The sequence below is a fragment of the Corvus hawaiiensis genome, chromosome 1, assembly GCF_020740725.1.
Source record: "Corvus hawaiiensis isolate bCorHaw1 chromosome 1, bCorHaw1.pri.cur, whole genome shotgun sequence".
Classification (NCBI taxonomy): Eukaryota; Metazoa; Chordata; class Aves; order Passeriformes; family Corvidae; genus Corvus; species Corvus hawaiiensis.
In genome coordinates this window covers 41,741,571-41,768,980 of record NC_063213.1, presented here as the reverse complement: position 1 = coordinate 41,768,980, position 27,410 = coordinate 41,741,571, and the positions used below count along the sequence as shown (strand labels likewise).

The 27,410-nt window shown below is 38.5% G+C and overlaps 1 protein-coding gene across 2 annotated transcripts in view; it reads left to right on the top strand.

Annotated features, from left to right (window-relative positions):
• Window positions 1-27,410, top strand: part of LOC125325209 (ubiquitin-conjugating enzyme E2 E2) — a 204,393-nt gene that overhangs the window by 140,831 nt on the left and 36,152 nt on the right. The window lies entirely within an intron of this gene.

Genomic DNA, 27,410 nt, shown 5'->3' with positions numbered 1-27,410 from the left:
TACCAGGCCAGACTCCCAGGCTTACATAAGATTCCACAAAACCTTTTCAAAAATATTACGCTCACATCCCAAGGTTTTAATGCCGATGGATGCTCTCTGAAGTACAGAAGATGTAGCCAGGTGTTCCAGCACTACTCATCTCCATACTTCACATGGTCCCATTCTTCCCTCAAAGTCATGATCAGCCAGGCAGAGCACACTGAAGCACAACCAAGATCAGCCTTTGGGCTACCCCTTTTTCCAGTAGGTGCACTGAAATAACCCTCAGTCATTCCCTTCATGTGAGTGTTCCAGCTCAAAATGCTCTTTTGCATCTGGCTCTGTACCTGCAGTGTTTGGGAAATGTAATTGTTCTGGCACTCAGTGTTCTAGTTTTTGCATATACCTCTTTTTATATCCCTGTTACTGCTGAGAAAACCAAACATATTTGTCTCTTGCAGCTTAACCATGTACTTGAGAACCAAATAAATATACAGGCTGAGTCTCCTTAGATTCCTATCTTCGAGTTATTGTTGTGTTCTTTGAGTTTGTGGTTTGATACACTGATAGTTAAATGGAAAGATTGCTGACATTACTGGTAATTTACAGCTTGTGTGTTTGATCTGTCAAACGTACTTTCAAAGATTAAACATGGTCTGTTAGTGGTACAATTACCTCAAACTTTTTAGGCTGCAGGTTCAAGAAAGTGGAGGTGCTATTTTCCTTTGAACTCCTGTCTTTCCCTCGCAGCCTCTGATACTGTGAGGTGTTACCTTCTGCCCTTGTTAAGGTGCTACTCTGAATTCAGATAGCTGGAGGCATTTTAGAAGGTAATCTTACAGCTATGCTTTCTGTCTTTTATGAAAAGTAATAATTATCGTATTTCTTGTGTCTCAATCATTTCTCAGGCTGCATAATGTGAATGGGAACTCCACGGGCAAAATTTAAAAAAGATTTCATTAGCAGACTATGATCTTTAGACATCTATTTTTGCAGAGAGCTAAATTGGTGGTGTGGTGTTTTGTTCATATGGACTAGGGCTTCCTTTGAAAATATACTGCATGCATAATTCTTAGCTTTTGAACAAAAAGGTTTTTCATAACACTAAAAATTTATCAGCAAACAGTATTGTAAGTACTAAAAGGTGTCGTGCTCTGGCTTCTTTAATATTTACAGTAGTAGCATTTAAAAAAATTAAAACAATATATTTACAAACATTTTTATTTTTACATTAGGAGAATGAATTACAGCTCTCAGATATGTTTACAAACACTATTACCTGAAACAAAACTGTTTTAAAAGCCCTGTTTATTGATAGTTTAAATAGCAATACTGTTCTTTATAGCAGGGCTTGGTTAATTTTTTTACAACTAAAAAAGTTAACCAGGTAAATTAATTTAATAAAAATGGGAAAAACGTAGGTAGTATATTAATTCAACCACGTTCACCTCAGCCCTAGCCTGGTACTCATGAAGCAGAGAGGGGGCGGGGAGAAGGGTGGGGGGGAGGGAGGGCAATGTCTTTTATTCTGGTTTTTTTTTTAATATCCTGTAATTTTCTATGTTTTAGACCATAGTGTAGTCTTACAGTTAGCCTTAATTCCAGGCAAGTCGCTTGTGGTCTGCCAGGTTACCAGCCCAATTTATAGAAATGACTGCCAGAGAAGAGCCATTCAAGGGCTCCTAAAACCTTCCAGCTGCTGCCGAGCAGAGGTTAGAGATAGAAAGAAGGGAGGAGGAGGCAGCAAGGCTGAGCTGGCTCGGCAGCCCGGGAATGCCAGGGTGGGAAGCCCAACTCCCGCACGCCACCAGCACCATCTGACCCAGTGCTGTGCCAGGAGGGAGGCACCAGCACCAGGTGACAGCAGCCATGCAGCCACAGTTGCCAGATCGCCACTGGACGACCATCAATAGAAGGGGAACCCACAGGGGACGTGAGAGGTGTGGAAGGTTTGCTGTCTGTCTGTACCAGCTCCTGTAGCTTGCCCTGGTTCCCTGAGCCACAGGACAAGTTTCTGTGTGAGGTGTAGGAAGAGCACAGATCTTGTGGAGGGAGGCAGCTTGTTCCCTTCCAATTATTGAATGGCACAAAATGTTATCTCTTTCATTCTTGGAAGTGGTCATTCATTAAAGTGTTGTGCTGGTAGCATCTGTTAGGCCTTTATGCAAAGACTTCTTGCCTTCATTTTTCACTTGAGCTAATATTTTTTAAGAACTCTTAAAATAATAAAAATAAAATTAGTTTAGGGTCAGTACTTATACCAAGAGCCTCAGCTCACTCAAGAGCACTGATTTATTATGGGATGGGGAAGGATAGGGATGGAAAACATTGTTCAGACTTTTACATTTAATCAGACCAAGTGCTTTTAATTAGCTGGAGAAGAAGATTGTGAATATTTCTATTTAAGTGTTCCTGCTCAGAGAAATACTTTCATCATTAGAAAATGATCAGCTCACTTAGCATAAATGAAGAACTCCTTATTGGTGTCTTTTAACATACTATGTCTTTTAAAATTGCATATTTAATGTAATAGCAAGGAAGATGAGGCATCTGATAACTTCTAGATTTTTTTCCTCTTATTTTTTTTTAAAGCTTGGGTAGAAATTGAAGTATAATTACAGAACTTTCCTAAGATCTATTTAATCTATTTAATCAATTTAGGCGTGACTACACAGAAGATTCATTTCAGTTGCTGGTGCTTTTAAATCACATAAAGACATTGTTCTTACTCTGTTGTTTTTAAGCTGCTCATGAAAGAGTATTAGAAATGTAATCAAGACAAGGATGAAGTATCAATGTGGTATTTGCATCATTAAAAATTAAAGTTAAAGATATTACTGAGTTAGGCTTTGACATTCAGTAAAATGATACTTTACTTTCTACAACGCTTCTGTTGCAAAATATTTTATAAATCTGCAAGGAATATACAGCCAATGTCACTAGGGACCCTTTTTTAAGTTCTCACCAGAATCAGAGAAGTGAAATTTTTTACTAGGAATAAACATTTATTGTCAAAATTGAATTTTAGGAAGTAAGCCTTTTCAGAACTAAGTATGAGATTATCCAAATGATGTTTGTATTAAGATCAGTACTCAGTCAGGCACCCACAGAAGGAGAAAATGTTACAAGTTTTGTAATTATAATACTGGGGATTCCTTGTAGGAATATTTAGATTGTTACTTCTAGAATGCTTCCCTGGACAAATTATTTTTTATGGACCAAAACCACTTTTTTTTTCCTCATTAACTCAGATGTATGATCCCTTTTACATCGTTACTTTGAGTCAAATAAAACTGTTCCTAACATTATTTGTGGACTTACTATGTTGAGTTACCGTGTATTTTCTGCTAAATAAAAATGCATATTACAAAAGGGACGTAAGCCAAGCACATGCAATGCTCTGGTGATAACTGGCCATGGCCAGAGTGTGCCTCATGGTAAATGTCATTTACCTTTGTTTTCTCCAGGACAAATTGTCTTGAATATCTCTGTATTTCCTATGTGTGTACAGGCAGTGTCTGTGGGAGGTAACTCCTTAGCCTTCTGTCTGTGCGAAGATGCTCTCCCCCACCAAAAATAGAAAAGGATCCTCTGGCCAGTGGGGATAAGGCTGAGGAAGTGGTTTCATGATGGATTTAAGCCTATTTAAGTCCCTGGGGTCACTGAAAGAGTTTGTCCCTCACTCTCCTTTATCCGTCTGCCATTCATTGCTGCCTCTCTCTGTATCAGCACACGGCTTGTCAGTTCAGGGAGCTGCTTTAGCTAAAAAAAAAACCCCTTTTTTTCTGTAGTCAGATTAATTTTCAGTCCAGCTGCGCAGCTGCCTGAGCACTGATGCCAGCACAAACAAGAGAGCTGGAGCACACAATCATGGACAACAGGGAGGGCAGGACTGCTGCTCTCAGTAGTGGTAAATAAGGTGAAGTTATTCAGGAAACTGCAGCCTGTATGTGAAACAAAGTCTCAGTATAATTAGATTTATTTCTTTCAAATCCTTGTACTTATGAGTAATCCTAAACTGGGTGAAATTTGCCATTCATTCCTTTTTTTTTCATTTTAACTCAAAATTTTTTTTCCAATAAATCAGGTTACTTTGCTGGAAATGTGTGTATATACTGGTATCTTTTTTCTCTTAATTAATTTAAAAGAGGTCTTTTTGCTTTTTTTTTTTTTTTTTTCATAGGGAAGGATTTCAGTTACTCATTCTTAAATATTTTTGTAAGTGATTGTTCTCCCTCTCCTCCCCCTCTCATAGAGGAGCTTTATATCTTCATGTTACAGCTGGAAATGAGACATAATGAAATTAATTGACTCTTCTGCCCTGTTTGATGACCCAGGAGCCTCTGACAGTTGGGATCTGAACCCAGATCTCTCAGATTTCAATACAGACTGGTATGAGTACAGCCAGAGACCCTAAAGCCACAACACGTCCTTTGAACCGATTACCCCCAGCTTTTTCCAGAAACTGTCATGGAAAGCTTTTGCAGCAAGCTGGCCATGGGTCTCCCTATTGCTTTAATTACAAAAGAAATAGGTGTTCCTCCATTCAGTGTCGACCCTATAAGTTTGTTAGGCAGTGCAGCTCCTGGGATCAAAACATGTTTCCTTTCAGTTTCCCTCACTTGAGAGAATTATGGTCTGTATTAGAAAAATTAATTAACAATTTGAGAGGAAATTTCAAATTTAGGTGTTGCCCACACTGAGGTGAACAAAATTAACTCATTTAACATCAGATTTGCCATTAATTATATAATTAGCCTCCTGGCATTTGAAAAGAATTTAATATGAATAAACACTTTAAGTCCAGAAAACTGCATGACCTTTTTTTGGGTAAAGTGGGACCTTCTGCCTTTGTCTTTCTTCCTCCTCTTCTGGGTTGCATGTGAGCTGCAAGGTGCAATTTACTAGAGGCAAGGACTATCTAAGAATATTGCAATTACAAAAGATTAAGGGAAAAATGGAACAACTGGAAAGATTAAGAGAGACTCTCAGGCAGGACTTGTGTCTGTTTAGCCTAGTACAAGAAAATAAATAATTCAGTTCTTTAGTGCAGTATTTTCTCCCATTTCTTTCTTTCTCTTTTTTCTTCCTCTGGTTTCTCTGAGGATAGAACAGACTTACAGGCCTTTAGCTGAGTAGTGTCCGTGCCATGTATTCTGGGCAAAGACCCTCTCCTATGGGCAAAATTATTTCTAAGTATGTTTGGATCACGTTGACAATCATCACATGCATGTGTGGCCTGCACAAAAACCTCTTGGGGTTGCCTTGAATATCATTAACAGAGACAAAGTAAACTACGTAGCACAGGTACACTTTGCTTCTTTAACTGATAGATGCCTATATTACACAAAATTTATGTATATAAACCTCCTCATTTCATAGTCATTTATGTGACTAGAGCAGATGTGCATGGTTGCCCATGTAATACTGGTTTTATGTATTCAAACTGAGTGTTGACAACAGAGCTAATGCTGTCCTGAATTACACCCCTTTAAATCCATTTGAAGCCATGGACTGTAAGACTCAATACTGGAATTTATTTCACTTTTAGAATATAGGACTAGTTTGACATGTAGCATCAGGGTATTTTGCTTTTTAAACATGAATTGCTCTGGTCTGTAACAAAGCCTTTTAACTTGCTAGGATATCATAGAACGTTGTTCTTTTATTTTAAACTACTGTACAGTTGAACTCTGAGAAAGATGGGTATTTCTCTGAAGTGTTACAAAGCTTTGGCAGAATTCATCCCTGACCAGGATCGTTCTGGCAAGGCTCTGCTAGGCCTGCTTCACTTACAGGGCTGGAGCAAACTCAAAAAGGGTTTCCTGCGTTGGGTGCCACCACTTCTGGAGTCTGACTTTAAAGCTCAGAATAACATATATTCATTTGGGTTAGTAATTAAGCACTTACTAAAGAGGTTTCTTGAGTCATGACCTAAGAGTCTATTTTGGGAAGTGCTGGGCAACCACACCTTGGCCTCAAAGGTATTTGTGAGGTCTTCACATAAAAATGCCTAATATAGTTACTCAAAACCCTCGGGTATTTGTGAGGTCTTCACATAAAAATGCCTAATATAGTTACTCAAAACCCCCGGCTTCTTAAATAAGAGATTGGTTTGGTAGTTTGAGCCTGAACTTGCTTGTCAGTGACAGCTCATATATTTGTCAACATTCTTCAGACATATATGTTGGAAATCTGAAAAATTTCCCTTTTGCTAGTTGCAGTTAGTTTGATGATAGCCAGGGATTCTGCAGCATAAAAACACATCTCCTGTCTAACCTTGAGGTGTGTTCCCTTTATTTGGGAGGGAATTTTCCTCACCAGGACTCGCTGTTACCAATGGGGACATAGCAGAGTGTCGTACAACTGTTCCAGTTCAACTAGCTTGGACTCACTTAACAGTATTAAGTTTTTTGCCCATGATTTCTCCAGGAGAATACATCAACATCTTATGTTGCTGTAATGCTGAAACTCATTGAATTACATGATGCTTGGGTCTATTTCTGGAATTTTTTGACACACTGAATTTCTCTATTCAAAATAAGTAGGATATTTACACTGTTGAGCTAAAACACTTAGCAGAAGATGTTTTAGTCTGAAGTCAGTTGAAGGTACTGATGATTTTTTCTGTCTTTTGGTTGGCTTATATTAAAATGCTAAAAGCCTGAAATGAATATTTGTTTTCCTACTGCTTTTTCCTGGTGCATTCCAGAAGTTCTTCTCCCCTTGCAGCTTCTCTTTCTAAAGACATGTAAATTTGCACAACCTGTTCTTTTTCATACTGTCCTCTCCATATTGTGACAGCCCCTTCTAGCACGAGAAATGGTTGAGCTATACCCCCTCTACTGGCGAGTGTTTTTGTGCGTTCAACCAAACAAAATACAAAACTAGGTTTGGAAGGAGCTTATTTTCTATTAGAATCAGTGCAAAGTTCTTTCCAGCCTTGTTAAAGCAGGATTGGGACGAAAAGTAAATGCTTTTATTCTCTAAGAGGAGAATCTGAATCCCAGAATATGTTCCAAATACCCTACAGTTTACTGGGAGCCTCTACTACCAACTTGGGTAGTTCAGTGGGAATAATATTCAGTCTATTGTTGGCATAATAGGCTTTGTAAGAAGAATTTGCCTGCTTTATTTTTTACCATCATAGCCATAATTTCATATATTTCCTGTAACACCAGGGGAAGAACTGAAGAACTTGTGCATATCAGTAGTCTTTCCCCTTTTCCACACCTTTTTTTTTCCCCCAGGAACCATGCAGAAAGGCCTGGGTAGAGCTAACTGCTGCAGTAACCTCTGAAACATAAGGTCTGACAAGCTTCCTTCGCATGGGTAGAATTTGACTCCACACTTACATAGAATGAGGAGATGAGTTGAATTTAAGTGATAGAACAGTACATAACTAAAGGTTTCTCATATCCCATATTTCGGGATTTTTGTGCTTCTTATTGTTAGACACACGATAGAGAATATCTGAGCAGATGAATCAGTTTGTTTCAGCATGGGAAAAGAATTTTAAGGTCTTTCTAGAACTTGGATTTCAGGGGATGAGTTTCTAAATAATGTGAGGGAAATTAAGAGTTTGATGACTTGTGACACAGCAATTATTAATAGCATGAAACTGGAAAGATTTAGAGTGTATTTCAGTGTCAAGCTCTCAGTTGTTTTCTTTGATGCACGTCATCAGTTTGAAGGTAAAATCCCAGATCTTAATTAAACATAAGTGGTATATATATGACATAATTCCATAGGAGGATAGCAGTTTCAAAGTAAAACACATTTGTAAATCAAGGACTTGGCAGTGTTCCTTTCACAAAGTTAGGACTATCACACATATATACAAAAATCATGAAACTGCAAAGTCATCATTAATCAGCTTTAACAACTATGTTTCCTGGTTAGATATGGCTTTGTGGATATGTGACAAATTGTATTTCAGATGCAAGATTTTTGTGCTTTAAAGGTCAAATGTTTCAAATATATTGCATTCCTAATCAACGTTGCATTTCATTTGCCAGCTGGAAATTTACTTTGACTTTGTGTGTTAGAGAAGGGAAATGGCTGTGAGGTTTTTTTTTGGCACAGTACCATAGTTAGGAACAAGTAAAGTAAGGAAGAAGAATGAACTGAGTTATTTCTTGCTCCACAAAATTACTAAGGACAAGAAGATTGTATTTGTCAGCTCCTTGGTGTATGTGATAAATGGTAAACACATTAAGTCAGCAAATACACACTTTCAGCAAATAGGTAATTCTAGCTGCTGATTCCTAGGTCATGCATTTGCTTGTCAGCAAGCAGAAACCATTGAAGAGGTAATTTGAAATCTTAAATAAAAACCAGGTGCATCTTCTCTGACAGCCTTTTATTTTGCTTAAAAGGGTAGCTGTCACAGCATGTGCTCAGTGGCCAGTCCTGCTCACTCCAGAGGTTGCAGTAATGTAGTAGAGCCAATTGGCCATGCTAATATTTATTTAAAGGAAAACATCAGGATACAGAAAACCAAGTTAATCTGAAAAGGAGTCTCAGGTTAGGTATGTTCTGAAGAGGTAATGCATATGGAAGATAGAAAATAGTTGTACTGATTTTAGAAACAATACGTGGGAGAAGCTCTCTTCCTAGCCACATATCCATAGCCACAGGTCTGACAGGTTTGCTTCAGGATTAGAGTGTGTGTGTGTGTGTGTGTGAGAGAGAGAGAGAGACCCAGTCCCAATATGGGAGAGAGACTCCACAGTTTTAAACTTTAGAATGAAAATTTTAGAAGAGTTTTCTACAAGATACATATTTTTAAAGAATTTAACATAATTTAAGAAAGAGTAAATACTGTCTGCAGTCTAGACCAAGAATGTAATCCATATGTAGACCTTGCCAGCATTCATACTTAGCTGAGTGAATGAATATGATACTGTAAAATCATTTAGCCTGATGAATAAACTCTTTATTTCCTATTCATGTAGTAAGTTACTCCCGAGGAAGGTAGATGTGGATATACACTAACAGATCGATTCAGTCCCTCCTGTATGTTTAGACATGTTCTCTTCAGATGTCTCCATGCCAATACATCACTATATTGCAGCTTTTTGGTGGTGACATCTGCACACCAAGTGACTGGGAAGCTGAACGAAACTTCCAGGCAGCAAACAAGGCGCCATCTCCCCATAAATTTTTAGCATGACATTGCTGACAATTTTTTAGAAGTCCTGCCTTGCTATACCCCAGCTCTGCCGTGTTCAGAGCTGTGACCCTCGTAGTATTCAGTGGAACTGTCTTCAGCTGCGTCAGGCAGTTAGCCCAGGGTAAGCATGACACCACTGTGACATTCCAGTGGCTTAAATGAGGCTTTTTCCTCTTGACTTTCAGAAACTCTGTAGCAGTCGCCCTTATGGTAGGTGTATTTGGTTCTGTGAGAGCCAGGATACATGGTGCCAAGTATCTCCTGAGCTGAGTAGATCGGTACACAACCCATTTCTTGCCAATTTATGAGGTCAGAAAAATCTTTTGCTTTCTACAGATTGACAAAATGCAGACCCAAGGTGTTTGCTGAGATATAAATAAGCGAGTTGACTGACTTTGATCAGATTTGTCTTTTTCCTTGTAATGAAACATTTTCATTTTCTAACCTTGAATAATGTTTGGAAATGCAGAGCTTTTACTGCCTCTTTTCATTCCCTTCCATTCTGTTGCCTCCTCTGAAGAGAGGAAGCTTTTTATGCAGTTTTCTCTAAGGGGAAAACATCTTTTGCATTGAACCTGGGAGAATTTTTATTTTATTCTTTTTTTTTCTCTGGTAGTGTGTGTTTCTTTACATTGGATCATATTCTGACTATGTTGATCTTGGGACAGAGCTTTGTGTAATTATCTTTATTCAGCTATTTACATTTTTACTCTGTTGTGAGCTTCTACAATCCACTTCCATGATATAAAAAAATTCTTTCTCTAGCCTTTTGTTTTCCTAATGATCTTCCTCAGCCAAGTTTAGTCCTCAGTAAGCCAGTACAGCTCTGAATCGTATCATGACAATGTTTGTCCCATTACTTTAATTTATGAGAGGTTTTTTTACATATGCATGTGTTAGGAGAGGGGGGGTGTTTTTTCATTCTGCTACAAGCAGCTCTAGTTGGTACTGAAAAACTCTTGAAAGAGTGTATTACCTGATAAGAGCACACTGGGGAACATAAAGAAAAGTAGGTGTTTGTTCTAGTGAAAATGAAATCATGGAAACGTGTGTCCTCATAGAGTATGATGCGTTATGATTGTCCAGTGTATTTTTTAATATGATATAACATGGTAGACTCATAGAACCACAGAACAGCTCAGGTTGAAAGGGACCTTTAAAGATCATCTAGTCCAAACAGGTGCATGGGCCAGGCCATCTTTTATCACATGAGGTTTCTCAGTGCCTCATCCAACTGGACCTTGAACACTTCAGTGATGGGGCATTGGCAACTTCTCTGGACAACCTATTCCAGGGTCTCAGCACCCTCTTAAAAAGCATTCTTCCTTATATCCAATCTCTATCTACCCTCTTTCAGTTTAAAGAGCCTGTCGAGGTCCTCTGGATGGCATCCCTTCCCTCAAACATACCAACTACATCCCTCAGCTTGGTGCCATCCACAGACCTGCTGAGGGTGCACTCAATTTCACTGTCTGTGTCATTGATGAAGATATCAAGTAGTATTGGTCCCAGTACAGACCCTCAAGGGACAGGTACTGCCCAATTTAAGGAAGAAGAAACAGAGCATATAAAAGCCTTTTTAAAATAGAAAGAATGAAATTAAATACAATTTCGTACTGCCATCTGTTCTGAGGCAAATATGCTGGTTTTTTGGTTGTTTTTTTTTTGGTGGTGGTGGTATTTTGCCTTACTTTCTCACTCTGGTTGCATTCATCTGGTTACAGAAAACAAGTGTGATCCCTGATAATGGATGTATTGTTCTAAGCTCTTTTATTAAGAGAATGTATTTTGTGCATTGGTTTTCATATCTCTTAATGCAGGGACAGAAAATCACAGACCGGCAAAATCCTCATATGAAGGATGCTATATTAGTCATCAAGGGAAAATTGCCAATTAAAGTATGTTACAAATGGTTCCACTCTAAATAGTGTTTATTCTACCCATTGACAGAGATTTTGCTTGCCTGTCTTAAAGTAAATAGATTCCTTTTAAACAGTGAATCTGCATATGTGCTGAAGTATTCTACTCATTAGAGGTACCACAGTTGGTTTGCTCATTTTCCTCTCCCTGCAGGATGTATTGCAGTGAGGCTGAACCTACTTCTGTAGTTAAAAAGAGTCAATTGCAACAGACAGCCACCAGCACACTAAGGTGTTGTGTGAGGAGGTTGGGTCTCTTCACCTCCAGCTCTAAAACCTGTTTCCCACTGTCGTGTGGTACAGCAGGTACAGATGTTCAACATGAGACATCCTGGTTTTGAACTTCTGCTGAACAGATGAAAACCTGATTATAACATTTCTATGAGCTGATAACAAGTCCTGTATTCTGTGCCTGCTGTGAGTACTTACCACATGCTCTATAATGACAAAAAGCAAAAATACCCCGTGACAATCCAAAACTAAATTCTTAAGGCTCTTCTGAGATACACCATCCTTGAGTAATTGAGAACTAAATAGGCCTTCCTTATTAGTGCCTTCTGGTAGTGTACTGGCTGAAAAATAATGCTATAAAAGAAATTTATTTCAATCCCTAGAATATAACTCTTCACTTCGCTGTCAAAAACAGTAAGCTTCTTCTTGGAAGCGTGGGTAGTGAGCATCTTATGTCCTTAAGTAGCTTCACGTGCACAAAATATTATTGTTCACCTTCATATGTACTAGGTCCTAACATTTGGTAAGACCTGAAGATAATTAATGACTCCTCTTTATAGTACTGGGAATATTTTCATTGGCATCACCCCGTAGAAAGTATTTACAGCAACGCCTTATTAAGTTTTAACTATTGTAGAGCAGTGACTGCCAGCTGTGCTATGTGTGATTGCAGAGAAATAACTTCATAAAACTATTCCTTCACCCCTCAAGTCCAGGTATTTTTCCTTGTGTGGGAAGCCCACAGCAAAGGACTAGGCATTGCTCCGAACCATTCTCTTTTGTCTTCCGTGTGTCTGTATAAGAAATGTTACTGAATGAATGAAGAGTGTCTTTAGCGTGGGTTGTCAAAGGATTTGAAAATATATTTGGCAAGGGAACAGCTGCCCGCCCCCACTCCTCAGTCAGGAGTTTCTGGTTCTGGGTCAGTCTCTGGTGGGGAGGACCAGAGTGAAGTATTTTAATGAAGCGATGTACTGTCTTCAAAATGCCAGAAAAATAATTGGGGATATATATTTGAATATGCATTTTTTGGGTGTTGATTTTTGGGCATCTGTGCTGGCTAGCATAGCATGACCTCCCCTGAAAAAATAATTTCCAATGTACATGTAAATATATTTTCTGAGATTTGGAGGTAATTTTAAACCACAGAGCAAGAATATTGTGGTGAGTTTCACTGCAACTTCCCAAACATGGAGTAAAAGGTACAGAGCCACTTCTGCTCGTGATGTGATTACAGGGGTACTTAGTGTCAGCTGAAGCCCCAAACCACTTGGATTTTATTTGATTCATTAGTAGTGTGTTAAACTGAGAAATGTATTCTGGTATTGAAATGTACTCTAGGTAGCTATAACAAGTATGCCAAGGCCATATGTAATGAAAAACTATAATGTTTTATAGCTGACAAATGAAAAATACTTGAGACTATTATAGGAAAACGTATGAAAAGGGAGGAAAAAAAGGATGTGATTTTTTTTGAGATAAGTCAATGCAAAACTTTTAAGTAACATTGTTGGTGAATCCTAATTTGCCTAAGTTGAAAAACATCAATTTAAATTGTATTTGATGCACTTGCCTCATTAAATCTCTCCTGTCATTTTTTTAAAATACATGAAAGTTCAGACATAAAGTTTTTCATGCATTAAGATGTAGGGACATTTTAGATAAGCTCTCCAAAGCTTGCAAAGTAAAATAACCCTGATATTTGCTGATTTTCCTCAATGTGTGAAGTAAAATGTATTTATTTGGTTTATGAAGCCAAAGTAAGGAATGAAGTAAGACAGCAGTTTCAACACAAGAGCAATGGTTCTTGCTAATACTGCTTCATTTGCAAAAAATAAAATTATTTTTAAACCACTTTTACTACCCACTGTTTATGCTAGTTTGTTTATCACAAAAAGCTCTAGACAATGGCAGAGAGATTTTGAAGGACATGCTGTGTGTAATTTCTATTTGTAAATATTATGATTCTGTATTTAAACGCAGTATTTACTGTCACATCCGGGGAGGCAGCTGACTGCTCTCATTTGGAAGCACCTCTTATTCACACAGTCATGTTTTTGGAGAAGATAAATATACTTCACCTGCCAGTTTGCCAGGACCTTAGTTTCCTGATTTTCAACAGAAAGGGTATTTCTTTGCTGTAGATTTTTTTCAGAGTGACTGAGGGGAAGGGGTGGGTTTCTGTGAGGTGGTGTGATTCTTAGACATTTTGCCTATTTGTGTAGTTTCTGCTGCTGTAGCACAGCAATCTGGAACATGGAATTGGCATGCTCTTAGAAGTTTAGAAAAAGCAGGGAAAAAAATCTCACTGCAATAAAACCCAGAAAGTTAACCTTGAAACCAGACTGATTATCTTTCCTTCAGTTTACTAATTCATTTTCTCCTGTCTAGTGCTACTCTGTTTGACCTTTTACCTCTGCAGAGAAAGTATTCATGTAAAAGTGTTTCATTTTTCTATATTGCGGTAAGATTTGAGTCCTGAACCCAACAATAATCCCTATCAGTGATAAAATTACTTGAAAATAAGTGTAAAAATGCAAATAAAAATAGAAATATTCTTTAAATAGGGAGTATTAGTTTATGAAATGTACACCAAAAATGTAATACATCTAGATTTGTCAAACAAGTTAATAGACTTCCCAAGTTACTGAGTTCTCTTATTTCACACAGGAACAGGCATTTCAGTTCTGAATGTCAGAGAATTGTATTTAAATCATTCTGCACAAACACAGACTCCCTCTAAAGTGATGGGAATGGAAGTCAACCAACAAGTTTGGTTCATATTTTTGTGTGGTTCTGAAATATTGCTGTAACAAAAAAGCCTTGATCAAAGCTGGGTGGTTTCAGGTACCAAACCACCAAACACTGCTTTTTGATTTTGAAGGTTTGGGGTGGGGTTTTTTTGATCATCTGAGCTTACAATTTTAGAATATTTTTCCTAACATGATAAACTGGATTATTACTTTAAAGTAGGTCAACATAAATTTCAATGTACAATTATACACGCAAGACTTTTTTTTTCCACAAGACTCGCTAAAAATAGGTGATTTTAAAATTGCAGGCACAACATCATGCACATTTTGTGTCCTTATAAGCAGTTCAAAAATGTTCTCTTTTGTGCATTGTGTTGAAGTCAGTGAGAGTTTTATCCCTGGTATCACTGAAACCATGAGCAACACTTGACTACACAGAACTGAACCTTCATTTCCCAGGAAAGTTGTGTGTCACTCTCAGCTTCTCTGTTTTGGGATGGATACACCTAGTTTGGTAAATTAACATGTGAATCAATTCAGTATCATTAGGAAAAGCCGAGTAATGTATTCCATAAGGGGAAGAGTGCTTCATACATCATTGTGTACATCATATGTTTTGAGGTTATTCAAGTTCCGTTGTGGACCCTGTGGTATCTTCTACACAAGAGTGTGTCTTGATATGAATTAAAATCTACAGGAAGTTCCTGTATTCTGACCTTTTTCCAGGCTCATTTGCCACATTTCACAGGGGTGTTTGTTTGTGTACCCGAGTGCCTTTGGGTGGGTGAGAGGGGTACTTTCCAGAGCACTGCTCCAGTCCTCCATATGCTATACATTTAATTTTAAATACAGCGTTTATGTATTTTGAGGGACTGCACTAACTTGATAGTGTTGCCTGAGGGAGAAAGAAATGCTTTCATGCAAAGATTGTCACGGGCGGTGGAGTGATAGCTGAAAGTAGCTGGCCTTATTAAGCAAAGTTCCCGGAGGTGTTTACACGTCTGTGTAGCTGTAAAATAGCCTTTCTTCAGTCCTGAATTTTTTTCCCTTTCTCCCAGTTCTGGGTTTCAAGCTAATATATATATTGTTACATGTGAGCTTCTGTTTAGAAAAAGATTGGGAATAAGGACTAAATCCCATTTGCATTACTTACGTGGGTAGCTCCATTGCTTTCAGTGTGTCTACTTGAACAAGTGAAATAAAAACAGATTTAATTCCAAATCCTTTTACTAACCGGCAGGGAAGAATACTCATTGACCATAATAATAACAACTTAACAGAGTGCTAGTTGTCATCTATAAATGATACACATTTTTTAGTCATTAAGTCACATTAAGCAGTACTAAGTTTTGCCCTCAGCATAAGCAGTCTCTTGCAATTGCATCCGTCTCTTCAGTATGCGGAGAACATGAAAGGAAGATTGTGTTTTACCCTATTATCTAAAAAATTGCAAAGCTATGAGAAACAGATTACTATTAATAAACAAAATTCTCTTCAAAAGGCTATGCATACAGTTGTGAGGAAACAGCTGCTCTCCCTTCCAGAATGCACAATTGGCAAGTACATTAATTTTAAAAAAGATTATTTTGAACGCATCAAAACCAGTAAAAGTGCAGAAACTGTGACAAGAATACATATGCACATTGTTGTGATTCAGTATGATCTGACAGAGGAACACTTTTTCCTCTTAGTATGTAAAGTGGTAAATTTTAAGTCTTTCTCAGGCAGCTGGGTTCCTACAAAATTATCACAAGCAGTACAGGTGAACCATTGCTGACTTTGATCATATCCAAGTTATTTAAACAGTAATATGGCTTGAATTTTCTCCACCACACCTTCCCATTGCATTAGAAAATAGAGAGCAGGGCATTTTTCTTTTAAAGCTCTGACTCCAAGTATGGTGTTTGTGAGGAGTACCCGACTGATCGTTGCAGCAATTAGTACAGATACATCCCTAATTAATGGGTGAATAACCCATTAAGACAGACAGCTGTCTGCCATGTGTTCCATGGCATTCTCAGGGCCTCAACCAAGACCTGGCACATGTAGCCAGAGTATTTCCTCCTCCATCCATTGCCAGCAAGGCTGGAATCAGCAGTGATATTCTTACGACTTGGGATGTTTGTCCACTGAGAGATGGATTTGTAAAAAACCTATTCATTAGATGCAGACCACCAAAGAGTCTCCAAATACAAACAACTTGGACAGGAGCCATCTAGGCTAGGGCTGAACCAGAGACCACAGGATAAACACTTCTGTAGCTCATAGCCATTTGCTCCAGCTGTTTGCTTGGAATACACAAGATTTAAGCCAGCGTGATTAGGATAATAAAGATAGCAGTAGTGCATGATAAAGATAAGTAATACAACTCTAGTGTTCATAGGTTAAGCCACATGTTATTTTTGCACTGTGAATTTCTGCAGGAGTAGTGTAGTGTTCTGGGGTTCTCCTCGTGGTGGTAGCTCTGACTCAAAGACCAGCTGTTTGTCACTTAGTGCAGACAACCAGTAATATTACGAGTAAATAAACAATGATGAGGGAAGGTATCACCGGCAGCTGAGCCAAGGAGATGAGCTGGAACTGAAAATGGGAAGGAAAACAACACAAATGTAATTTTTATCATGCAGAAAACATCTGTGTGAGTAAGGATTCCAAGTTGTTGTTGCCAAGGAAATTATAATGGCAATTTCAACTGTTGTTGGTATTTCATCTTGATGTAGGGAACATACGCAGTGGTTATAAAAAAACCTGTGTTATATATGTGATGTTTAATTCTTCTATGACAGAGTCATTGATTATGACTTGCAGATTAGAATGCTAGATCCCTCTTACTAATTAGAAGTGTTGATTCTTCATTAGATAAGGTGTCATTTCTCATGTAGATCGTGCGTGAGGCCATGAAAGCAGTGAAAGTGTCACCTGAAACCTTGAGAGGAATTTTACAGAGCTCTGAGTTCCTCAGTTCCAGCTCTAAGGTGAAGACTGCTTTCACCAGCAGGTACCTGCACACTGGCTGTTTGCCTTCCCATCCTGAGAACAGAGGCAGAGAACTTCTCCTTCCAGCCATACCCTTTCGTTGTGACCTTTAGATGACAAACATGCGTCCTTTTTTCTTAAACCAATTTTGCCATCATTCTTCCCAGGACCACTTTCCAATCCTGCTTTCAAATACAGGCAGCAATGAAACAAAGCCATTTATAGGGAATGGTTTTCTAATCAAAAGTTTTGATCCATTGAGCACCATGGAGGTGTGTGTACTGGGAAGAATGTAGCCTCAGTTGTCCCAGATAAGCTCCCCTTTAGTGAAAAACACATTGGAACAATCCTGTTCTTGTAGTGAAGTCTGTGGCATAACCATTTTTGGGACTGTTGCAGCAAGTTCACTTGGTAACTCCAGGTCTGATTTTGAGAGGATTCCAACCACCTCAGAACAGAAGACTTGTTCCTATGTAAGCTCCTTCCTAACCTTAGCCCTAAAGACTCTCCCAAAAGATCCTAGGAGAAAACGATCCTGATAGAAAAACAAGAAATTCCTGTATATTTTATTTTCTGTTTACGCTGTCATGTATCCAGATAAGTCCCCTCACCCCAGTGACATTAAAAAGTCTTAACAATATTCTGTTGACTCAGAAGAAGACACATTCCTGGGTCCCAGTCTGAATCTGGCACGTCCCCACTCATTTTGGCTAGTCAGTCTAGTGGTGTAAAGTGTTCATACCTCGCGCACTGCTAAGAAAACTGCCTGTAAATGGTGGTTTCTTCTGACAGGTCAGAGTGTGGCCTGCAGTGGGGGCAATCAGTCTCAACCAAGGGTTGAGACATTTTAAGATTTCTTTCACCTTGGACCTATGGCAGGTCTCCATATTTGAAGTAAGAGAGTAATTTCAAATGGAAGGAAAAGGTTGTGGAAACGTGTCCATTTGCTGCTAATTTCCAAGTGTGTTTTCTTCTGTTACCAGAGATCTGGAGAAATAAGACAGCCTCTTAGCTAAATTGCCGAAATAAAAGGAATCTGCTTTTGAAGTATATGGATTTCAGAATCAAATTTCCTTTTTCTGTGCCTGTTGGCTTTATAGGCTTGTTTACTCAGGAGGAAATGACTTGTTTTATAATGTGTTTAACATCATGTTAGTTAATCTGTGCCATAATAAAGAGTTGTTTCCTTGTGTAAGCAAGCATTTCATGTGTAAACATGTGTGAATCTCCCACTGAATTGAGGGGGGGTCTGTATCTAAGTATGTTCCTCTGTTTACAAAATGGACACAAGCAGACTTGTTGGTTATACAGCTGTATTGTATGTTTGAGATAGACTGTAAATATTCACTTCTTTAAATTTGCTTCTCATTGCTTCCCCTCATTAATATTTTGGAACAGGTTTACAAGCAGCCTATGTGTAAAAAGTAAAGTCTCTATAAAGTGTCACAAAAGGAAATCTGAGAATCGGGCCCCTTCAGAATAAAAAGTTGCAAAATTATCTTGTCACATAAGGTTTCAAAATTTCTAGGATCTTATTTAGACAACTGCCTATAGACAGGGCTCTTAAAGATTAGAGTCCTGGACAAATCTAACTTCTTTATAGAGGCCATTGGATAAATCATTTGCAAGTTGGGGAAAGATTCAATGGCGAGTGGACCAGCTAGAAGACCAGCTTTCTGAGGAACAGGGAATATGAAGGCGTTGAACAATGCTACTGCCTTGCTTGTAGCATTCATAATAATCAGAAAATCTGGATGATGTACATATATTAGAAATAATCCTGTATAAATCATTATCAGTTACTGAAGTGTCTGACTACTGCAGAGTATTTTTACGCTAATATTTTTAAAAGTAAGATAGTGTAAAGATCTTTTTTGGATAAGGCATCAAAAATTTCTGACATGAAATCAGCAGTCCATTATCTCAAAGTGAAGGACATGTTAGTTGAAGTTCAGTTGATCCATTCATCACTAACACATTGTCTGTGACTTTTTTTGTCATTTTTCATCATTTCTGATAAAAAAGTGAGAATTTGCCGTCATTTTTTTATAAGTGATCAAATCAACATATCAAATGCATTTCAAATCCAAAGCTTTCAGTGTGTTCCACCCATTCACGAGAAGTCTTTCTAGTGTGTTTGAGCTGCTGTGCTTTAGTCCTGTCTGGCTCTCTCTCCTGTATTGCCTCTAAGGTTTCCACAGAAACTAAAAAGTCAGTGCTGTTTTAAAGACTGCTTTCTTCCCTACTACACCTCTTAAATCTTCCAGCTGCTCTGGGGTTTTTGTGTTATCTGTCTGCACTTAGTCACCTCATCCTTTTAAATTAGATTTTAAATTTAAGAAATACAGTGCCTGGTGGTGCCACCCCACTGTTGCATGTCATGGATTCTGATTAACTTAGAGAAGAGGTAATGGTAAATTACAACTGTTGTCAACAAAGGGGAATGTTGTGAAATTAAAAAGTAGTTATATTTTGAAAAATAAATTACAATCCTGGGAAAGAAAAAACTCAAGGAAAAGCAAATTAGGAGTAACATGGAAATAATATAACTTGGCAACTTGCAAGGTTGGAGGTCATGTTAGAAGGTCCCAGGACAGCCTATTCATTCTTCTGTAGTGTTTTTCGTTCCTAGTTACTTGTGGTTTTCTCTTTTACTAAAATAGGGCTACAAATCATGCTTGATATAATTTCTCATAGAGGCAAATCAGGCTGAAAAATATTTTATCTTTTTTAAACTATACAGTCAATTTCTGGTGGTTTAAAAAAACTGGAACTTCAGTTACTGGTATTACTTTAAAACAAAAAGAAACAAAAGATGTGGGAAAAGCAAATTGAGCCCATAGATGTGTAATAGGAGGCGAATGATTGTTTCCTACTCTGAGCAAGGCAAGCCTTCTGTGAAGGGTTTTATGTAATTTTCTTCAGCTGAACAAAGCGGAGAATACTTAACAAAATTGCCATTTTTAAAATCTCATTGTGAATACTCAGCATGCTGTGATCATACACTGTGTAATGGTGTTTGCAGTGAATAAATTGCTGTAGATAGTATAATATAAATAACTATTTTGTGCATTAAGAAGCAGTTCTCTTCATGACGGTTTCTATCTCAGGAATGCTCTGAGGACAGGACTTTGGAGAAGAAAAGCATCAAAGTACTCTTTGAATAATACCAGTCTGCTAATGTACTAGGATACTTTTAATAATTTTTAGCATATTATTTAGAAGTGAATAACAAAATCAACTAAGTGATACTTACTTTGGTCTTAATCTACTTGTTATTAATACTGTGGCCCAAACTTGCTGATTTTAAACACAACACAGTTTCACAGCTTCAGCCAATAATTTTTAATGGCTCCCATGATAGGAGGGCAGATAAAATGTATCACAAGAAAAACGGATTTGCCTCATACAGACTTTGGGCACATTGACTTGGTGTGCTGCAGGTTTCTTGCAAGAAAGAAAGAGGCAGGAAGCCCCAAAGTTAAACTGCATCTCACTTTGGGTGATAAACGAACCGCTAGAAATACCTTGCTAAGACTACAGAGGACTGACAATTAAAAAATGCTGTACCATACTGAATTCCAGTGGTCTCAATAAGAAGCAATATCAAGCAATACCCTGTAATACATTATAGCTCTTTTGGCAGCTCGTTGGGATCAGTTTTCCTATATGTTCTTCCAATCAGGCATACCACAAACATATTGATTCCACAATGTACATGAAAATGGTAACTGGCTTCAATAAAAAGCACATAAAAAGAGCAGGATATAACCACTTTGAAAGAATTGCAGCATGAGTTAGAAAAATGTCTTAATATCCTCCTTCCCTTACTGCTTGCCTAAAAGTACTTAGGAAAAAAAAATGTTTTTTAATGAAAGATGGTCTCAATCAGAAAACTGAAAGAACTGGAAGAAAGTCTGATTCAAATTTTTCAGCTGAATTCTCTCAGTGCAATGGAAACTAAGTGGTGTAAGTGATTTGTCTGATGTGTCGCTCTTTGCCAAAGCCTTTCTGAGTGACAAGTGGCCCAGTGACTTCAACCTCAGTTTCCATTATGAATAATTAAGTCTAATGAAAAATACCGAGTCAAAAAGCATGCTTATCTCATCAAAAAGTACTGATATTCCAACATATTGAAGACATAAATTCCCATTTATATTGTAGGGTGACCAAAAATACTGGATCTAGCATAGACCCAAATTCAAGTGTTAGGTCATGGTAGGACAAGATTTTTTCACTAACTATTGAGTCTATTTAAAGTAAAATGAACAACTCTTTTAAAATGTAAATATATATTGTTAATTTACTCAGAGTACAGAGTTAATTTACTTAGATTACTTAGAGTAGATCTCTTGGGCCTTGAATTTAATGCTGAAAATGTCTAGGTTTGGTCTAGATTATGACTAGTAAGAACCATGAGCATCTTCCAGTATTTTAATAATGATACTTCTTTGCACCATCTAGATGAAGGAATTGAGATTATGATCGTTCTAATAAATTAATTAATTGATTAAATGAAAAGGAAGATTTTAGGGGTTTTCAGCAGATTTTCAGGGGGAAAAAAAGACATTAAAAAAATGTTATGCATTCTAAAAATGGGGGCTTTATTTCTTGAGGTAAATTTAAGTCATCAATGTTATAACCCAAGTAAGGACTTATCTCTAATTCTGAAAGGGTTTATTTCTTTAATTGTTCTTTCATTTTACTTCCTGGAGACTACCCTGCTAATTTTATTCATGGCAGAGGTATTATTAACCATACAACAGTGGCCATTGCCACAGGCAGTCTCAGTGCTCTCTGCTATCTCTTTGTTTTTTGTTTTGCAGAAGTGTGTTCTTTTGGCTGCTGTGGCAACTGTTTATTACATACATTTACCAAAGTACCTCCTGATATCACTGTAGCATCTGGGTAGGCAGCTGTGATTCCCTTTCCCTTCCCTACGCTGCTGTTGCTGCAGCTCCCGCTCTGCTTGCTCTTCATTTTCCAGGGAAGGAAGGAAACAAAATTACTGTACTGTAACAAACGCCCTCTGTACCATTTTTCACCCCCTCATCATTTCTGGAAGGAGATGAGAAAATAGCAGGATGTGTTGATGGCTTTTGGTGAGAGAAAAAGAAGCAGGGTGTTAGGAGGAGTGGGATCTGCACATACCTGAAGTGAGGAAGGATCCACCATGATGAAGAAGCAATGAATTGTCATCATACAGAGAGAGGGTGGGGAGAAACCACCCTCAGGCAGAAACTCGAAAATACATGTACTACAAAGAACAGTAGTCAGTTACAAGGGAGTGGTAAAGCTCGAGAGGTGGTGGATCAGGTGGGCTTCCAGGTTGGAGAGGAGAGAGTTTTGGGACAAGAGCAGAAGAAATTCAGCAGATAACCTGTACTGCTGGCACTGTCTGTATCCTAATATTGTCTGTATCCATTGCAAAGTTACAGAAACATGGCAGTGGCTCACAGGACTGTGATGCCACTGCTTCTCAATGGCACTGTTTTTGCATTTTGTTGAGTAGGGCTGGGTGAGGTGTGTGCAGGTGGGTCTGAGTCACCTGGTGATGCATCAGCATGGCTGCTGCTGATTTGCTTCTTCCCAGACTGAGATTATCCAGCAACCACTTCCCCAGCACAGCCCCACTGCTCGTCTCATGGCTGTCCCCAAGCACAGGGTCAGCCTCGAGCTGTGGTGCAGACCAAAGCAACACTTTTGCTTAGAACCAGTTTTAGTACTGGCACTGTGTTCAAAACAGAGAGCAGAGGGTATACTGGGTTTATTTAAATGAGGCTTCATATCTGCTTCTCAAGAGATGTATCTCATCGCAAGCTGAATCTGCAGTCTTCTGGTTTGTCACATCCATCTTCTCCCCTCACCAGCGGTGCTCTTAAATTATTTTGCCAATCTTCCAATACTCTTGTATCCTCTTTGCCCTCTAGGCAAGTGGCTTCCCAGAAGCATTCGCAGAAGGCAGCTAGAGGCAGGACCTGCTCCTGCATATCTGTTAGATGTGCAAGAAATGAGATTGCAAGAAACTGTGTTGTAATACTTACAAATGGAGATCATTCTGTAGCAAGCTTCTCTCCTCAGAGAGAAAATTCCTAAACATTGAAGCTAAGGCTCTGCACAAGAAAAGAAAAGGAAGATAAAGAGCCTTGCATGTATCCTTCTTCTTTCTTCTGTCATAAGTTACCAAAGACAGTTGAGAGGGACTGCATCCTCCACAGACTGCACGTAGGGCAGGGGAAGCCTGGTTTTGATGTGTGTTTCTGTGTGCTAAGGCAGTTCAGATTAGATAATGCAATAATAGGAGTGAGTTGCCATAGACAATGCCATGGAAAGTGAGCTCATGGATGTTAGTATGATATCCTGGTTCTGCTTCATTCTTCCCTGTTATAAAGGATGAGGATAAAAATGAACGTAAACTCACACACTCCGTGGGAATTTTTCCATTTCTTTCTAAGTCCTGAGGAACAGGAAGGCCTCCAACCAATGTGCTTTCCTATTTTACTTGGCCTGATCGCTTCCCTGTCATGCACTGTTCATGTATCAGATCTAGAGAACAGTTTAAGTTAAAATCCTACATATTTTGTGCTACAGGCTGGCCTTTCCCTTGTGTTAAAGAGTATCCACGTTACTGGTGGATACCAGCAAGATTTGGAGACCAAGAATGGAAGGGAAGACACTGAAATAGTCCTCATTTTCCACCTTACCAGAAGCACACTATGAGTTTATGCTACCTGCAGTCATAGACACTGGGAAAGCATGTGACCCCTCATCAAGAAACATAAGTTAGATTAAAAATAATAACATTATTTTGACTAATCTGTTTGATATGACTACTAGCCAAGGTAGATATTCTTTTTTTTTTTTTTTACTTTCTGTATTTTCACTTTTTTTAGTTATTCTCTGGAAATTAAGTACATTTGTATACAAATGACAGCTAAAAATCAACTGTACTTTAATAATTTCTCCAGATAGGTTTTCATCTGGTATATCTCATGGGTGCTGTTGTTTTCATACAACTCTCCTATTACATTATTTTGCATTTAATATTTTAGGATATTGTAAATGCAAGGAAAGCGTGGTGTTCATAATGCATTGCACTGGACAAGCAGTTTTTAGCAGCACTACTTTAAAGTGGCTGGCTGCCTAAAACATTTTGAGGGAATAGAAAATACTCCATGTGGTAAGCATATTTAAAGCAAAATTAATTCAGTTTTAGTAGCATTTAAAGTGTTTTGCTGATAACTGTAACTGATGTCCATACATTTCACCTGCAAGTATGTATGTGGAAAGCCATGGCAGAACTGAAATACTGGAGAGGCAAAGGAGAGTGAAATAAAAAGAAGACCGTTTTACATGTTTTCACTCTTTTGTCCTGAATTTCATACACTCATATTGATGTCATTCTGGAAGAAAACTGGCTCCGTATCCCCCATTCCAGCTCTTCCACCGAGCAAAGCCTCTGCAGTGGGTAAAATACAGTATTCTGTGGAGTGTCTCATCAGCTGTAGGGGAATAATGGCAGCAGAGAGCTGGCTCTTGACAAGCCAGTGATAACTTCAAGTCTGCAGGGGCTCAGCTGCACCTCCTTGGTCCTATGTTACATATTCCACCTGGGAGGTAAAACTGGAAACATGGGGAACACTAGTTCCAGAGCCACACTACAACCTCTCTGCTGGTTTCTTGATTGCCCCACCCTGCAGAGTCACTGGGCTGTCACACTGGGAGGCTGCACTGCTGGTCTGACAGCAGACCTGTCCCCCTAACCAACTTACAGTTCATCCACTTCCACCTGGAGCTGCCCAGCCACCGTTTTCTCTCCCTTGGAGACAACTGCTGTAGCAGTAGGTTCATCACACACTCTGTGTGTGTGCCCTGTCCCTGGGTCAGCTGAGTTCAAGACAGATTTAGTCTGCCCTTTGCTGAGAGGGTGCACATCTGAATCCGTCCTTCCAAAGATTACAGAAGTTGAGGCACTGAGCTGTTTGGTGCACTTTCTTTGAGATCTGTGGTTTGGTTGCCAAACTTCAATAGAGCTGGAGTATAAATCATAGTGAATGTAAAACATTTGGGCTTCAGTGTGTCGGGCAGATATCCATGTAGAGAGAAGGGTAATTAAATCCTCTTGCGTTTTAAACCTTATAGAATACGGCTCTGGCTGAGCTCTTGCACATATGGGAATTTTCTCTGGTGAAGCCTGTTCTGGTTGCCAGTAATGTGGATAAATAAAAGGCTTAACAATTAAGAAAGAAGGACAACAAAAATAATACACCTGTCAAACTTTTTGTATTATTAATGCACAAGTGAAAAACTGTGATGCTTGTGCATGCTGTTGCCCTTAATACCAGCTGTTGTCTGTGTACATGGGCTGGTATTTCACATGGCTGAACAGCCCTGCTGCCAGCAAGCACTCAAACAGGCAGCATCAATAACAGCAGTCTTCCCACACTCCATACAATTTAAGCTATTCTTCAAATTAATAATAATACTTAATAAAGCTTCATCTCTCATTTGCAAAGAAAACCTTCAATTAATGTTAATCAGCATCCTCAGAATGTGATCAGGCTGGGCTTGTAGCTGGACGTGCCGAAACAGTTCAACTGGCAGATGGAGTGTTTTCCAACTATTCTAATTAATGACTGCTCATTTCAAATGTTAATGCAATTAAATAAATAGGCAAAACAAATAAAAATAATATACAGTATAAAATGCCACTGTCAAAGAGAGTTCTGATCAAAAAAGTGAGCCTCACTCAAGTCCAGAAAGGGCCCAACCATCCCTTCCTGGCTAAATAAGTTCTGAAAGAGCTAGGGCTAGCTTTTGTTACTTATTTCCAACCATTTCTCTGGGAATGACATTTATAGCACTTCCATTTTAACCTGCTGGCATCAACTGAGGCATTGCTTCTTTAAGTGTTAGAACATTTTCCTGCAGAAAATGAGAGGGGATTCCTTTCACATATTACGGGCTTTTTTTTGGTGTAAGATTTAGACTTGCCTTGCTTCTTGCCTTTTCTATTTGAAATAATTGCCTACATTTTTTTTTAGGGGTATTATTTTCTATGAGTGTTATATACCCTACCACTGATGTAGGACTGCATTTGTTTGGGCTTATAAAGAGTTCAATTAGCTCCTTAATGCCTAGTTCAGTGACAATTAAACCTTCCCTGTTGACTCGGGATTGGTCTTTCTAAAGGCAGTGGAGGTGATTTTAATTATTCATTCTCTGGTTTGTTTCTTACAGCAGTCTCAGCTGTGCTTTATTATTCAAAGGTTAATGCAAACTGAGAATGAGGTACATTAAATTTGTTTGGCAGCTAGCAACCTGATGTATTATCGACACTGTGAAATATGGATGGCAACACTTCTGCTATTGTGATGCTTAAAAAGCCAGATTTTATCTTTAAAACAATTGCTAGTTTTGTTACTATGGCTGCTAGAAAATGAACATTCCATAATGTTACAGTCTCTGTAACCCATTACTGTTGAGAAAGCAAGGTAGTTTAGAAAGCCAAGAAGCATTAACAGCTATTATAGAAAATGGATGTAGGTACCATGACTAATGAAGTACTCTGCACAGGACTAAGCCATGCAGCTGTATGCAGGGAATCATGCAGTCAGAAGTTTTAATGAAGGGAGCCCAAGGAATTGCAGGTGGAAGAGGGTTTTATTAACTTTCAGTGAACAAAACGAATAGTTGAGCAGTGAACATGACATGATGTCGTATAATAATTGTATGCCTTGGGTACATTGTGAGGCATGGAGCATAGCCAAGAGCTTTCAGCTGTTCTACACATGGAGTTATTCCACAAACCCCTGTATGCTGCAGAAACCTTATTGCAAACATAATGAGAATTGTTTCACAAGAAATGCCTTAAGACAATGCCACATCACTTACTTGAGATATCTACCAGCACTGCCTTCCTCTAAAAAATATAATTCAGATATCTGGAAGTCACCATTCCAATTGATCCTAATTAAAATTCAGGTCCTGTATCAGTGACTGGTATCAGCAGACTGTGAACAGAAAAGAAGTCTTCATATGCCTTGAGAGGCCATCCTGAGTAAAATATGTATTTGTATGGACAGGCATTATCTTGTATGAAAGGAGGCTGTGTTGGCTTTAGAAGAGTCATGCCCAAGGACTTCTATTAGTTAGTATTTAATTTCATTTTTTTCAGGAATTCACCATACAGGTGAGAGATTTTTCCTGTTTCATACAGGATTATGTTTTGTACATTATAAGTATTATTTCAGCACTATGTTTTTAACCAAGGACTTTGAATTAACATAATCCAACAGTTTAACCCACTTTCTGTTTATATTATTTTTAAGACAGGGCAATGATTGCAGGATAAAGCAGCCTTCTGTGCTAGTGATT